Here is a 5,488-nt window from a genome sequence, read left to right as displayed (position 1 = left end):
GACACATACTCCCCATGGTTGTCAAAGAGAAGGCACTTAAGTGTCTTATCAGTTTGGTTCTCAATCAATGCTAGGAATTTATGAAACTTGTCAAGCACTTTGTCCTTGCTACGAATAGGGCAAACCCATACCTTCTGACTAGCATCATTGACAAATGTGACAAAGTATTTCTTTTCTAGTAGAGATAACCCTGTCATCTAACATACATTGGAATGTACTAACTCTAGAGACAAAGAGTTTAGTCAAAGAGACTTTTTATGAGATGTCTATGCATGCTTACCATAAACAACAAATGATCACAGTGCTCAAAATCAGCATAATGAAGACAAGGCAAGTAACCCAAACGAGAAAGTACTTTCATTCATGTTTGACTCATGTGTCCTAACTGGTCATGCCACAAGGAAACACTTAGTTTCTCGGTCATGACAACAACATGGTCATGCACACTAGATACATGGAGAGGATACAAAGTATCGCTCTTTGAGCCTCTGGCAAATAACCCTAGATCCTCTACAGATCTTCCATTTTCCATTGCCAAAGGTGGTATGAAATCCATCATCATCTAGCTATTCAATACTAATCAAGCTCTTCTAAGGTGCATGCCTTACATTTTGAAGAGTGAAGACAGATCCATGCTGAAATTGCAGTTGCACACTACCAATGCCTGCAATGTCACATACATAATTTTCCGCAAGATGGACAACACCATGTCAACCTCTTGTATAGTCTATAAACCACTCATGGTGAGGGGTGACATGAAAAGAGGCACTTGAATCCAGAATCAAAGTGTGCATGTCATCATCCGTATCGGCCTATCAAAGCATGTGCACTGAAACATGAAGAGACGAAGAGTACATCATCCCCACTATCGCTCTCGTGGCTAACTACATTCACCTCTTCGATCTTTATACTGCTCTTCTTAGTAGGCTCACTCTCTTTCTTCTCTTCCTTGTTGTCATCCATCTTTTTGCCATTCCCTTTCTCTTTCTTCCATTTATAGTAGTCATGTTTGAAGTGACCCTTCTTGCCATAGTGATGGCATTCAACATCCTTATTATGTGATTTACTGTGTCCCCTTGCTATCAGATTTGCCTTTCTGCTGTGATTTGCCTCTAGTATGCAAAGCACTGGAAGACTTACTGGATGCATTGTTATGCCGATTGATTTCTTCCATGAGTAGAGCACTCTCTACATCAGCATACAAAAGCATAGCATTAGAATTTCTCATAGCAGCCCTAAAGGTATCCCAACTCTATGGCAGAGTGCAAAGCAAGGACATAGCTTTGAACACATCATCAATATTGAACTTCAAAGCAGCAAGATGGTTGAAAATGGAGTTAAAATCACTAAGGTGAGTAGACATTGCAGTACCTTCTTTCATATGCAAATCCATGAGTTTCTTTAGTCAGTAGACTTTGCTTGCAGTACTCTTCTGGGCATACAATTCTTCCAGTCATTTCAGTGTTAAACAACAAAGCATCAGAAATCGATAGCTCAATGGTCAAGCATGCAAGCTCATTTAGCTCATCCTAGTCGTCATGCTCTACATCAACTAGTTTTGTTCCCTTTACTTTAATTGGCTTTGCTTGCTTCTTCTGCAACAAGATATTATAGCATTGCTTTTGCCAAACAGCAAAATTGTTTGCTCCTTCAATCTTCTTGATATGCATAAGATGATTGCCACTGCTGCTAGCCATGATTCACATGACAGCTAATGCCAAGCAATGGAAGCTCCAAAATCCACTCAGTGGTATGCTAGGAATATTCCCAAGTATGTAGCACCAACAAGAACATACATCAGTTCATTGCCGAAAATGCCTCAAAAGCATTTAATGACAATAAACATACCAATTTTTTGACAAAAATAGTGCAGTCCTGAAATTCTTAACAATGCAAGTTGTTGTCTTGCGATTCAAGAGTGCAGTCCTAAAATTCAAAAAAAAAATATCCTAAAAATTCATAATTGAAATAACCTCTCAAACTAACTAAGATTGAGCTCTAAAGATCATGCAAATATGCTCAAAACATCACCATAATGTTCTTACATAGAAACACATCAAATTTCTTGACAGTGAGGTATGATGTCCTGAATATGCAGGAAACTATTATGAATGTACAATAATAGACTTGCAGGTAAAGCTGATCCAAAAATGAGCTTTTAATCACTACTCAAATGCATTCCACAATCAAATCCAAGCATGTAACATCAACCATAAGCATGAATAATTGGTTTAGAATGCATGAGACCAAGTCTAGAAGCAAGATATAATGCATATGAGGTCAAAATGTCATTCAACCCTATTATTCTAGCAACCAAATCTTTGTTAAAACCAAGAAAAATGATGACTCTTATCACCCCAAAATGATCTCTAATCATGGACATTACATCTCCAAGTCATGTAGCATCAAATGGGCATTAGATAGTCATCACATAAGTGAATCATAAGCATTACTCACTCAAGAAATAGTTGTTGCCTTGTTTCTTACATATCTGAATATTGTGTATTTCAGATGTAAAGCTGAATGTATATCAACTTCAAGTGTAATACTACACTTCAATGCTCAATGCTAAGCATTAGATGCAAAGTCTAGAGCACAACCATGATGCCAAATGCAGAGGAGCAGTTGTTATTGTAGGTCCCAAGCATGCTGAAAACTAGATCTACATACCCACGCTAATGACGTCTTCAGTCCTGAAGAGATTGGAATGCTAGTCCAAGTATTGGAGATGATGGGGAGGGTCCCTAAGTGGCCAATGATGGCTACCAACAAGCTCAAATGAAGAGGGAAGCTTCAAGCTTCAAGAAGAAGCTTCAAACCTTGCTGCCCTGCTTACAGACTCTTCACATTGAACTCTTCTTCAACTTCAAGCTCGTGCACATGAAGAAATGCCAAGCTCCTGATTGCTTGAACCAAGCTCTGATACCAGTTTGTAGAGTCAGCCGCAATGGAGCTTCTGTGTAGAGATTCAGATTGAGAGAGAAGAGATAAAGACACACGATTTATGGTATTGAAGAGTGTACCTCAAGAATGTTTTAGATAAGTATATGTACTATGTACAGCCTGGCACTTAATGGACGGACACAGACAATTCCCTTTATCCCAACAGATATGTTGTAGATTGAGCTACTTTGGGCCAATTGTTCTGGAATTATATTTATCACAATATTTTACCTAAAATCACTATAGCAATAATTATTTTTATTTTATTTATTATGAATTTTTTTTTTTCATGATTTGTAACTTATTGTACGAGGCACATATGCAATAGAGAAAGGATACTAATATATTTTGTGTTGTGGTGAACAAATTATTAGATAGAGTTATACAAAGTTATTATTTTTGGAATGTGCATTTTAACGTGTGAAACCCATGTGCTTCATAATGTGAAAAAAATATTGAAAATTGTATGCTACACAGCATAAAAATATTATTTTTTAGGTGCTCATAAATATAACTTTCATGTGCACATGTGCAATTGATTTATTTTGGATATACTTATTTGAAGGATTAAAATACATTTTTTGGATATAAAGCTATTTAAAATAGGTTGTGTTAGCTTTATTTGCCTAAAACCAAGTCATGCAAGAAAAGGAAAAGCTAGAATAAAAAAAGATGTGTTTAATGTATTTTGAGCACAAAAGCTTAATTCAAATTTAGAAATACATACATAGGAGAGGTGCTCACCTATGCATGGGGGAGGGGGGGATTATACCCCATCTTATATCTACAAGCTTTTATGGAATTCTCTTCTCTCTTGCAATTTGTTTAAGTTCTACTTTCTTTTAATTTTTTCCTATATTATGATGTAGAATAGCATATTGGTATCAAAGCACAATGATTGGTGGATGTGCCAACATGGAAGAGAAGGCATATATCCATCTTGAAGATTTCCTTATCATCCACATCAAGTATCGGTCTATTCACGTTTCTCATAGAGGGTTTTTGCTTTAAATATCTTTATCATTATCAATTATGTACTTCTTTTCATCCTTAGAAGACAAAGGCTTCTACTTTTTACTCTTTCTATTTACTAGAAACCCACGATTTTGGCAAAACCACTCCTCTAGTGGTTTTAAATAGGAAAGTGTGGTTTTCCTAACTCAAGCATGACAATATCATTGGGCCATTCAGATGCGAGTAGAAGAAGATGATGATTCTAAAAGCACCTCTAACTTTTGCCTAAATGATAGGTTATTAGTGCCATCAAAATGACACCATTGATTGAACCTTATTCCTTTGAATGAATGCCGTTTTAGGCCACCATTTGGTAGCAATATTATGTTTTTGGCTCTAGGCTAAAGCTAATGCTTTAAAAGCTTTAGACTAATTAAGCTTTTAAAAAACTTATTGTTTTTGTTCTAAGCCAATTATTTAAAAGGGGGGGGGGGGGGGGGGGTTTGGGGGACACTTATTAAAATCCCTATCCCACAAAGCCCCCTTTCATGAGTCCTATATTACTTCCATAAAGGCTATCTTTGTGTGAGAAACAAAATGTGTACTTACCATCATCGCAAGCAATTATTTTTGTAGAAGAGAAATCCAAATATATTCCATGATCCTACATAGTGAAGTGCAGTCATTTATTGAGCAACAAAACTTCACTCACACGCAAGAAATATATATTTACAAGATTCCTAAAGGGTTGTTCTTGCACATAAGATATATTTTACCATATCAGGACCATAAAACACAGATGACGTCAATATGGAGAATGTGGAATCATCTTTTCCTTTTAAAAAAATTGCAACAGTAAATCAATATTTTTTAACATAATTTGAACGTAGTCATGATGGTGCTTCAAGAGTATGATCGTCAACCAATTCCATACCCCAAGACAAAGATGATCATATGCCTTTGATTCTAAAGGAAAATTTTGACATGTAATAAACCAATAAGGATTGCAAAATAATCAATAAGTCTTTCCAATTTTCTAAATTTGATGGAAAAGAGAATGAAAAAATTATTTTATCTTGGTTGAGCCACTTCAATGATTATTTCGATGAAGAAGCTTTCCTTGAGAAGGATAAAATCAAGTGCACAACTAATTATTTGACGAATAAAGCATTGCTTTGGTGAAACATTCTTCACCATAGCACAAACTGGTCAAAGATGTGGATCAAAATTCAAGAACAAGTTAAAGAATTTTTAATTTTGTATTTGCTTTATCTTTAAGCAAGGTGTAATCGTAAAATTTATCTTAGCAAGAAGGTGATAATATGTCTACTTACATGGAAATATTTTAGCAAAAACTTTTGCTGCTACATATGCTTGAGGAAGTTCTCGATAGCATCCTCCAATACGAATACAAAAATGATCTTCAATCTAGCATCCAAGCTAAACTAAATAATCTTAAACCCACTTCCATTTACGAAGTTATTTTCTATGCTTATGATGTCAAGAAAGAATTTCAATCTATTGCCCAAATGCTTGTCAATCAACAAACTTATCTATTCCAGCCTTTCAACCTTGATTGCAATTCGAGGAG

Source organism: Lygodium microphyllum, chromosome 23, assembly GCF_053477565.2.
Source record: "Lygodium microphyllum isolate KBCC chromosome 23, Lygodium_microphyllum_v1.1.10, whole genome shotgun sequence".
NCBI classification, from domain to species: domain Eukaryota; kingdom Viridiplantae; phylum Streptophyta; class Polypodiopsida; order Schizaeales; family Lygodiaceae; genus Lygodium; species Lygodium microphyllum.
The sequence above is the reverse complement of the archived record's forward strand: the minus strand, read 5'-3'. Positions refer to the sequence as shown.